Here is an 11,522-nt window from a genome sequence, read left to right as displayed (position 1 = left end):
AGTTTCCTCTCCCAGAAACGTTGTATTGCCTCCCACGTCCATCCTTCTCTTCGGTGCTCCAATCCCCGCTGCTTGGTCCTTGTTTGGTGCTCCAATCCCTGCTGCTTGGTCCTTGTTTGGTGGGTGGTTCTGTCATAAATACACATAGAAATAGAAAATATAGAGCATAAACCAAAAACACCGAACCACACAAAACAAACACCCCCTGCCACGCCCTCACAAAACAAACTACATTGACAAATAACCCCTTTTACTGGTCAGGACGTGACAACTATACAGACGAAGAGCAGAAATTAGTATAACATCCTAGCATTTAAACCTTTGTCAAAATTTTTAAATGTTGCATACAATTTTTTTGCATAATCAAACAGCTTACTATTTAGGATGCAAGGATGGGTATTCAGACAGAGCCAAAGTATACACAAGGCATTGCCTGCTAGTCATGTCTTTGATTCTGTAGTCACATCAGTAGTAACAGAACTGTAGGGACTACAGAGATCAGTTAGCCTGTTGATTCTGTAATCACATCAGTAGTAACAGAACTGTAGGGACTACAGAGATCAGTTAGCCTGTTGATTCTGTAGTCACATCAGTAGTAACAGAACTGTAGGGACTACAGAGATCAGTTAGCCTGTTGATTCTGTTGTCACATCAGTAGTAACAGAACTGTACGGACTACAGAGATCAGTTAGCCTGTTGATTCTGTTGTCACATCAGTAGTAACAGAACTGTAGGGACTACAAAGATCAGTTAGCATAGAGATCCTATTAAACGCTCAAATGTCCAGAGCAGGATGATAATGTCAGCCATTGTGGTTCATGTCCATTCAATGGCGTCCTCTCACAGCAGCCTTATGTTCCAATTGGATATGAAGAGGGGGCAGAAGAAGTGTGACGTATGGTATGACATATAACTAGCTAAAATAGCAAGTTAACTTCTATGGGCTAGCTGGGACGCTTGCTCCCTGTGGCTCAGTTGGTAGAGCATGGTGTTTGCAATTGTGTTTGCAACGCCAGGGTTGTGGGTTCGATTCCCACGGGAGGACAGTATGAGAAAAAAAAATGTATGAAATGAATTGAAATGTATGTATTCACTACTGTAAGTCGCTCTGGATAAGAGCGTCTGCTAAATGACTAAAATGTAATGTAAATGTAGTCAACAGCCAGTGGAATCGCGTGGCGCAAAATACAAATACCTCAAAAATGTTATAACTTCAATTTCTCAAACATATGACTATTTTACACCATTTTAAAGACAACACTCTCGTTAATCTAACCACATTGTCCGATTTCAAAAAGGCTTTACAGCGAAAGCAAAACATTAGATTATGTCAGGAGAGTACCCTGCCAAAAATAATCACACAGCCATTTTCAAAGCAAGCATATATGTCACAAAAACCAAAACCACAGCTAAATGCAGAACTAACCTTTGATGATCTTCATCAGATGACACTCCTAGGACATTATGTTATACAATACATGCATGTTTTGTTCAATCAAGTTCATATTTATATAAAAAACAGCTTTTTCCATTAGCATGTGATGTTCAGAACTAGCATACCCACCGAACACTTCCGGTGAATTTACTAAATTACTCATGATAAACGTTGACAAAATACATAACAATTATTTTAAGAATTATAGATACAGAACTCCTTTATGCAATCGCGGTGTCAGATTTTAAAATATATTTTTGGCGAAAGCACATTTTGCAATATTCTGAGTACATAGCTCGGCCATCACGGCTAGCTATTTTGACACCCACCAAGTTTGGGGCTCACTAAACACAGAATTACTATTAGAAAGATTTGATTACCTTTGCTGTTCTTCGTCAGAATGCACTCCCAGGACTTCTACTTCAACAACAAATGTTGTTTTGGTTCCAAATAATCCATAGTTATATTCAAATAGCTCCGTTTTGTTCGTGCGTTCAGGTCACTATCCGAAGGATGACGTGCGAGCGCATTTCGTGACAAAAAAATTCAAAAGATTCCATTACCATACTTAGAAGCATGTCAAATGCTGTTTAAAATCATTTTTTATGTGATTTTTCTCATAAAATAGCGATAATATTCCAAACGGGCGACGTTGTATTCATTCAAAGGCTGAAAGAAAAAAATGGAGTAGTCTCGTGAATGCGCATCTCAGTCTCACTGTCCCCAGGCTGACCACTTACAAATTCTGCTGCTGTTCTTTGCCCAGAGACAGCAGACACCCGATTCCACTTTCTGGCGGCTTTAGAGAGCCAATGGAAGCCTTAGAAAATGTCACGTTACAGCACAGATGCTGTATTTTCGATAGAGATGCAACAGAAGGACAACAAATTGTCAGACATGGCACTTCCTGTATGGAATCTTCTCAGGTTTTGGCCTGCCATATGAGTTCTGTTATACTCACAGATACCATTCAAACAGTTTTAGAAACTTTAGAGTGTTTTCTATCCAAATCTATGCATATTCTAGTTTCTGGGCAAGAGTAGTAACCAGTTTAAATCGGGTACATTTTTTATCCGGCCGTGCAAATACTGCCCCCTAGCCCCAACAGGTTTTAACGTTTGATCACTTGATGTCGATATTGACGTGTGTCTATTGACAGTAAAGCTGGACCCAGCCTGGGAGGATATCATCTGGTGTCTATTGACAGTAAAGTGGACCCAGCCTGGGATGAACATCATCTGGTGTCTATTGACAGTAAAGATGGACCCAGCCTGGGATGAACATCATCTGGTGTCTATTGACAGTAAAGCTGGACCCAGTCTGGGAGGGACAACATCTGGGGTCTATTGACAGTAAAGCTGGACCCAGCCTTGGAGGGACATCATCTGGTGTCTATTGACAGTAAAGCTGGACCCAGCCTGGGGGGGACAACATCTGGTGTCTATTGGCAGTAAAGCTGGACCCAGCCTTGGAGGGACAACATATGGGGTCTATTGACAGTAAAGCTGGACCCAGCCTTGGAGGGACAACATCTGGTGTCTATTGACAGTAAAGCTGGACCCAGCCTTGGAGGGACAACATCTGGTGTCTATTGACAGTAAAGCTGGACCCAGCCTTGGAGGGACAACATCTGGTGTCTATTGACAGTAAAGCTGGACCCAGCCTTGGAGGGACAACATCTGGTGTCTATTGACAGTAAAGCTGGACCCAGCCTGGGAGGGACAACATCTGGTGTCTATTGACAGTAAAGCTGGACCCAGCCTGGGAGGATATCATCTGGTGTCTATTGACAGTAAAGCTGGACCCAGCCTTGGAGGGACAACATCTGGTGTCTATTGACAGTAAAGCTGGACCCAGCCTTGGAGGGACAACATCTGGGGTCTATTGACAGTAAAGCTGGACCCATCCTGGAAGGATATCATCTGGTGTGTTAGGTTATTAATGAACCCTCAGAGTAATTCTACAGAGAAACCCTGGCAGGTCTAGTCTGGTATTTTATTTTAATTAACATAAATCTTTCAATTTGATGACATGAATTAATCACAAAGGGTCAAGGAGACAGTGAAGTGTTGGGAGGGCGTCATCTGTTGTGTTATTATTCTAGCCTCAGAGGAATGAATGCACTGGTTTGTTTTCCCTCTGAGGAAAGAGAGAGAGAGAGAGAGAGAGAGAGAGAGCGCTTACGGGATATTGTTAACTGTCCACTCAGATCAAGCCACAAGGACCTTCTACGGGAGAAGAATTTACTCCCAAACGCTATTTATAGCTTTCTTCGTTACTTTAGACTGCTCCTTCACGTAAATCCAGAAATATCATAATATATGCTTCTGTGTTGATTGTAATGGGGATCTGTTTTGGGTCATGTACTGTATCCATGTCCACAAAATCTCATTCAAGTTGAATCGTTACTTACTTAGTCCTCCTGGGTGAGAGAGAGAAGGCAGCAACAGATGAATTGTTGCTCTTGGGGTACACATTTCAGATTTTTGACACAGACAGACAGACAGACAGACAGACAGACAGACAGACAGACAGACAGACAGACAGACAGACAGACAGACAGACAGACAGACAGACAGACGTGTGTGTGTGTGTGTGTGTGTGTGTGTGTGTGTGTGTGTGTGTGTGTGTGTGTGTGTGTGTGTGTGTGTGTGTGTGTGTGCCGAAGAGCCCTATTAGTTTTCCAAGCATTTGATGAAGTGCTATTCAGTAGAGAGGAGAGGCGGGAGAGACAGAAACCTTCCTCTCTCTATCGCTCTCTCTCCTGCAGCACTCTCCCCTCTCCTGTCTGCACGCCCCCTCCTTCTCTCTCCTGGCACACTGCTTCTATCATCTATATATGTAACTCACATATCGAAAGAGAACGAGAACGAAAGAGAGTTTTGATGTGTCCTTTGTGTATATCTTTTAATCCATGTAATATAGTTGTAATGACCTGTAATATAATTCTAATGACCTGTAATATAATTCTAATGACCTGTTATAGAGTTCTAATGACCTGTTATATAGTCCTAATGACCTGTTATAGAGTTCTAATGACCAGTAATATAGTTCTAATGACCTGTTATAGAGTTCTAATGACCTGTAATATAGTTCTAATGACCTGTAATAGAGTTCTAATTACCTGTAATATAGTTCTAATGACCTGTAATATAGTTCTAATGACCTGTAATATAATTATAATGACCTGTAATATAGTTCTAATGACCTGTAATATAGTTCTAATGACCTGTAATAATTATAATGACCTGTAATATAATTATAATGACCTGTAATATAATTCTAATGACCTGTTATAGAGTTCTAATGACCAGTAATATAGTTCTAATGACCTGTTATAGAGTTCTAATGACCAGTAATATAGTTCTAATGACCTGTTATAGAGTTCTAATGACCTGTAATATAGTTCTAATGACCTGTAATAGAGTTCTAATTACCTGTAATATAGTTCTAATGACCTGTAATATAGTTCTAATGACCTGTAATATAATTATAATGACCTGTAATATAGTTCTAATGACCTGTAATATAGTTCTAATGACCTGTAATATAGTTCTAATGACCTGTAATATAGTTCTAATGACCTGTTATAGAGTTCTAATGACCTGTTATAGAGTTCTAATGACCTGTTATAGAGTTCTGATGACCTGTTATAGAGTTCTAATGACCTGTTATAGAGTTCTGATGACCTGTTATAGAGTTCTAATGACCTGTTATAGAGTTCTAATGACCTGTTATGTAGTTCTAATTAGACTAAAGAGGTGAAGTGCACATGTTAGAAATTAAAATTGAGAAAAGCCTCATTAATTCTCTGTCAACAACACGGGATTTTTACCACACAGTGGAAGACAACATTTTCCATGACAAGCACACAAGCAGAATATTCGATTCACTGTTGCCTCAAAATAGTAATGTACATGTTTTGATAGTGAATAACATAATTTATCAGACCAACATGTCACACAATCATTAAAGAAAATATTCTGAAACTATTATTTGACTTAAAATAATTGAATGTCATGTTCTTCAAATCCTAATTAAGCCTGTTCTGTAATGCACTTTCCTGTTGTTTTCATAAAATGTTCGTTGACGTTACAATACGTGTTATTGAATTAAAGCTAAACGTCTGTGTGTTAGGGGCGTGCGTGCGTGTGTGTGAGTGTCCCTATGCGCACAACGTCTTCGCAGTTTGCACGGAGCGCACCAGCGCGCATCCACAGGCAGGCAGAGTGGAATCCAGGGTCTCTGAGACCTCGCGTTATTAGTTTATACCCGCAGCGCTTCGGTTCGGTTCGCTTCCTCCCAACAACAGGTGTAAAGGAGCGGCTGGATAAAGAGAGGATAAGAGAATATAACCAGAGGCTATTTGCAAACAGTTGTAATCGTACAGAAGTAGGTTACATGTCCTGCAACATTGACAAGAGTTCACTTCATCGTTTTTCTATGCGCGCTGCGCCGGCTTTCCATCTTGTGTGTCCCAGTTTTTCTGCGCTATAGGCTGCACCATTTCTGTCTCTTTCTAAAGGGAAAAAGAGAAGAGATTATGAAGAAAAACAACTGTGCTCTGTTAAGGGATGTCCTCTACTCAAACGGAATAAAGTAGAATATAGGCTACTCTGAAGATAAACCATCATTTATCATCAAGGATTCGATGACGTGAAGTCCTCTTATAGAACACGGATTGTTATAGGTTATTCGTTTAGTACCTAAATACGGAATACAACCATAGTTATTTTTGTTGTTGTTTTGTAAACCAGTTGTTGCATTCCCTAAACGCGGAATAGCCTTGGAAAGAAGAGGCATCTTTCTATGTGGATTCAATTGATATATCCCCAACATCCAAGGCGAAATGTGAGTTATATGTTTTATTTACTTTGAGTCAACATACACAGTCTAAAAATAATGTTTTCTAGGCTATTTGTGGGTTCGCATCGTTAAAGAAGGAACTGGCGATGGAGTTAAAATAAAATGTGCGTGCACTGCGCACCGGTGCGTGCCGATATGTCTCCGACTAGGGTAGCTCTGGAAAACGCTAGGCGGCATTCTGCCTTATCCATAGAGTTTTCAGCAGTTAGCTTCACCCACTTCTGGCTCCATATGAATTCTTTTTTAGGGTTAGTGTTCCCCCACAGCCATATCTCCATGTAACAGCGCTTGTTTACGGAAAGTCGACTATTTGTGCTAATCTGATTATCTGAGTCTCTGAACACCTGTATGTACACGGAAGACGGACGCTACAAACGTGTTGTCACTGAATAATACTATCGGCTGCAACTGTGTTAAAACAGTGAATTGTAAGTGTATATGTGTGTTTGTGAAATTATTTTGATGTGATATGAAAGTAGAGGGCTTTATGTTTCTTGAACCATACCACAATTGAGCATCGATTCATGTTCAAATGGAGTATTTGGCTGTTTAGAGTCAATTCCCCTCTAAACAGAGCATCTATTTAAAGGGATACTTCATGATTTTGGCAATGAGGCCCGTTATCCACTTTCCCAGAGTTAGATAAACTTGTGGATACCATTTGTAAATCTCTGTCCAGTATGATGGAAGTTAAAGGTATTTTCTCGAGCCAATGAGGAATCGTCCCTGAAGCGGCCCTCTTCCGGTTGGCCGAAACGGATTAAATCGGCCCGGAATCGGGTGTCGGAATCAAAATGAATGACTGCCCAGAAACAGCCCAAGAACATCGGGCAGTTTCCATCTACCGACTTTGACCGGCTGTCACGTACGTCGTAGGAAGGAGACCAAGGCGCAGCGTGCGTATCGTTCCACATCTTTTATTTTAATGTGAAACTTAGCAAAACAAACAATAAACTACAAACAAAACACAAACCGTGACGACAGAGGTGCAACATGCACTAACTCAAAATAATCTCCCACAAACACAGGTGGGAAAAACAACTACTTAAATATGATCCCCAATTAGACAACGATGACCAGCTGCCTCTAATTGGGGATCATACAAAAATCCCAACCTAGAAAAAAGAAACTAGAACCAAAACATAGAACATTTAAACTAGACAAAACCCCCCAGTCACGCCCTGACCTACTCTACCATAGAAAAATACGAGCTCTCTATGGTCAGGACGTGACAACGGCATCTTACCAGAATCCCCCCAGAAGGGGCCTGATGCAAATTTAAATAAATGTATACAAAATTACCTGATTTAGTCATTTTAAATATTACTATTTTATACATACAAATTATACCCATCCACAAGAAAAACATTTTGTGTCAGATGAAACACCATACACATGGTGACGTGTCAATATGCATGCGCCTGGCCTGCCACAGGAGTCGCTACAGCGCAATGGGACAAGGACATCCCGTCCGGCCAAACCCTCCCCTAACTCGGACGACACTGGGCCAATTGTGTGTCGCCTCATGGATCTCCCGGTCGTGGCCGGCACGGGTCTCAAACCAGCATCTGTAGCAGCGCAGTTTGCACAGCGACTCAGTGTCTTGGACCGCTTTGTCACTGGGGAGGTTCCATCTGTGAAGGTTTTAATGTTTATCTTTTGCCTTGCACAAAGTATGAAAATACAAAAATACTACGCAGAATTCTTAATGAATTTCATTTAAATCTTAATTGTATGTTTTTTATCATAAATAATTAGAAAATGTGGAAAAATAAATAATGAAATGTTAGTTATATAAAGCAGCTTGTGCAATCATCTGCCAGAGAGTAGCCCCAATCGGCCCGAGCCCCAAGTAACACATTTGGGCCAGATAACTCACACCGGAATCGGCCCGAGCTCAATCCTCACATCCTAGCCATAAGTAATACTGCTGAAGGCAGCCCAGACTCGGGCCATATGACATCGGCCGAGTCTGACTCTCAGCCGAGTGCCCCGACTTTCAGCCGGAATCGCCCCAGATCCACTGTGCTAGCTGGGATGCTAACTAGCTTTGGCGCAATGAATGGAAGTCTATGGGTATCTATGATGGTTAGCATTGTCTTGCAAACCTAACTCTAACTTCCTTCATAATGGACACAAATACATACAAATTGTATCCACTAGTTCATCTGATTCTGGGGAAGTAGATAAAGGACCTCGTTGCCAAAATCCGAAAGTATCCCTTTAAGCTCTGCCTGTTAATGAAGGGGTGTAGACTTCGGCTACTGAACTTCAGCTTGCCTCAAGAAAAAAACGTGTTCTCGAACAGCAAAAAAAAAACAAAAAAAAACCTGCCAAACACCAAAACGAACAAAAACATCAGTAAATGTTTCCATAATATATGCGCAAGCTGTTTCGACTGGGGAGTATATGCTAAGCTTTATGGAGCGGATCATGGTTGCAATGGAGATCAGCTGTGCAGGTGATTTTAGCACCTATTGATGGTTTAATTAATGAGAGATCAGCTGGAGATTATCTGGCGGCCATCTGTGGTTGCAAAGGTCCTTGGACTATAAGGAATAATGTTGGGCTCCTTTGGTCCTTTTATTGGGCTTTATCAACTCGTTGAACCAAATCAACATATTTATATGTTTCAAAACGTTGAAAAGTTATAATTTATGTTTTAGATACAAACACAATTAGGCTTAAACACAAAATTGGGCAAATTTGTTACTTGCTAATTATTTTCTTAATTAAATGTCCGATAACTTTTGAATCGGAAGCAATATAGGCCGAGTCACCTGGCACTCTTCAACCAAAAAGGTGGGTCCCTAGCCCACCTGTGTGCTCCTTTCAACAGGTGTAATCGTGGTACTGTGTGGGGAGGTCTGGACCTTATTGGAATAAGTGATTGTGCCATTTAAAGACTGAGTTGCTGGTTCAAATCCTGTTCTGGCTGTTAGTCTCCACAGTCGCTACGTCACTGCTGAATTCTCCCCAGTAACCTATGTAGAGCATTAGGCTAATGCCAGTTAAAACCTGTTAGAGACAGACGTTCCGCTAGCGGAACGCCTCACCAATATCCAATGGTAGAGCGTGGCGCGAAATACAAAAACCTCAAAAATGCTATAACTTCAATTTCTCAAACATATGACTATTTTACACCATTTTAAAGACAAGACTCTCGTTAATCTAACCACATTGTCCGATTTCAAAAAGGCTTTACAGCGAAAGAAAGTAAAACATTAGATTATGTCAGGAGAGTACCCTGCCAAAAATAATCACTTAGACATTTTCAAAGCAAGCATATATGTCACAAAAACCAAAACCACAGCTAAATGCAGCACTAACCTTTGATGATCTTCATCAGATGACACTCCTAGGACATTATGTTATACAATACATGCATGTTTTCTTCAATCAAGTTCATATTTATATCAAAAACCAGCTTTTTACATTAGCATGTGATGTTCAGAACTAGCATACCCACCGCAAACTTCCGGTGAATTTACTAAATTACTCACGATAAACGTGACAAAACATTTCTAAATATTCCATTACCGTACTTAGAAGCATGTCAAACGCTGTTTAAAATCAATTTTTATGCTATATTTCTCGTAAAATAGCGATAATATTCCAACCGGGCGACGTTGTATTCATTCAAAGGCTGAAAGAAAAAAATGGAGTCGTCTCGTGAATGCGCATCTCAGTGTCACTGTTCCCTGCCTGACCACTCACAAGTACTCCTGCTGTTTTTCGCCCAGAGACTGCAGACACCCCATTACACTTTCTGACGCCTTCTGAGAGCCAATGGAAGCCTTAGAAAATGTCACGTTACAGCACAGATGCTGTATTTTCGATAGAGATGCCACAGAAGGACAACAAATTGTCAGACGGCACTTCCTGTATGGAATCTTCTCAGGTTTTGGCCTGCCATATGAGTTCTGTTATACTCACAGACACCATTCAAACAGTTTTAGAAACTTTAGAGTGTTTTCTATCCAAATCTACTAATTCTATGCATATTCTAGTTTCTGGGCAGGAGTAGTAACCAGATTAAATCGGGTATGTTTTATATCCGGCCGTGAAAATTCTGCCCCCTATCCCAAACAGGTTAAAAAGGTCCTAAAATCACCTCAGCGATGTTACAAAGGAAAACGGTAGCGTAGGCAACACGTGAAGGTTGTCATTTTCAATAGGTATTTCATCTTATTTGACCTGCCTGGTAAAATGAAGGTAAAATAACAACAAATAAAAGGCCTGCTGCTGTGTGAGAGAAAAATCACCTATTAACCTGATTTGTTTAATATTAATAGTTAACATTTATATATACTTAACAAATAGTAAAACATCTCTGTTCTACTAAGGCCGTGTTTTTGCAAAGGGATGGCTTCTACTCCAGTTTCCTGCAGATAGTCTAGGTGTGTGGTCAATTACATAGGTTTTACTTGAGATAGGGGTATCTGGAGCTGACAATTGATTTATGCCATAGAATGAGTCGAGCTAAGAAAAATGCACAAGCTGTCTAAGGGGTTTGTCTAAGGGGCCAAACTCTCGTTTCTGTACAATGAGAACAATCTTCGTAGCAAACGCTATCTGGCTTGGGATACTCCTTTCTCATATGTCAAGTCTCACCTTGTGACCCATTCCACACATCTGTTGTTTGTCATGTAGACTAAGGGGGTGTATCTTTGCTATAAAATATATTTGTATTCTTTGTGTCAGGGCCCTCAACCCAACAGTCAAGAGTGTTGGGTTGACCAGCCTCATTATTGCCGAGCTCTCGCTCCATTCACTCGGTGTGCAAGTAGTGACCTTCTCCCTTATTAATAAGTGAATAAAGATTTTTTGATTAAGTATAACTCTGACTTGTGTGATACATTTGTCTCTCCTCATTTGACAATACAGAAATAACCACCACAGCTGTTGTAAAATTTGCTTGGAATCCTAATTGACAATGAAACATTGGGCAATTTTGGAAAAGCCATAGTCAATCAGTCAATAAATATAATAATACTCGTAGGAAAGGTTTACATCTTTAGCTCTTGAGGTAGATGAGTCTGTAGTTCGTGTTCATATTCTACATAGTGATTGATGTGTTATTGGTTAAGGTTGTATGTTTTAAGGGGGTAGATGAGTCTATAGCTGGTGGCCATATTCCTTTACTATTGAATTACATGTACTGTAACAGTAAACATTGCACTCAAAAAGGTTTTAAAAAGATAGACATTTTAAGTGTTAT

At 40.4% G+C, this 11,522-nt stretch overlaps 1 protein-coding gene across 1 annotated transcript in view; it reads left to right on the top strand.

The window, feature by feature from the left end:
- The first annotated feature begins 5,697 nt into the window (after positions 1 to 5,697).
- trpc4a (transient receptor potential cation channel, subfamily C, member 4a) overlaps positions 5,698 to 11,522 on the top strand; it is a 92,613-nt gene continuing 86,788 nt past the window's right edge. Inside the window, exon 1 of the mRNA XM_029770340.1 lies at positions 5,698 to 6,286. The gene's annotated coding sequence lies outside the window, so the exon portion shown is untranslated. The remainder of the gene's footprint in view (positions 6,287 to 11,522) is intronic.

This window comes from Salmo trutta, chromosome 12 (genome assembly GCF_901001165.1).
Source record: "Salmo trutta chromosome 12, fSalTru1.1, whole genome shotgun sequence".
In the NCBI taxonomy this organism is placed as follows: Eukaryota; Metazoa; Chordata; class Actinopteri; order Salmoniformes; family Salmonidae; genus Salmo; species Salmo trutta.
The sequence above is the reverse complement of the archived record's forward strand: the minus strand, read 5'-3'. Positions and strand labels throughout refer to the sequence as shown.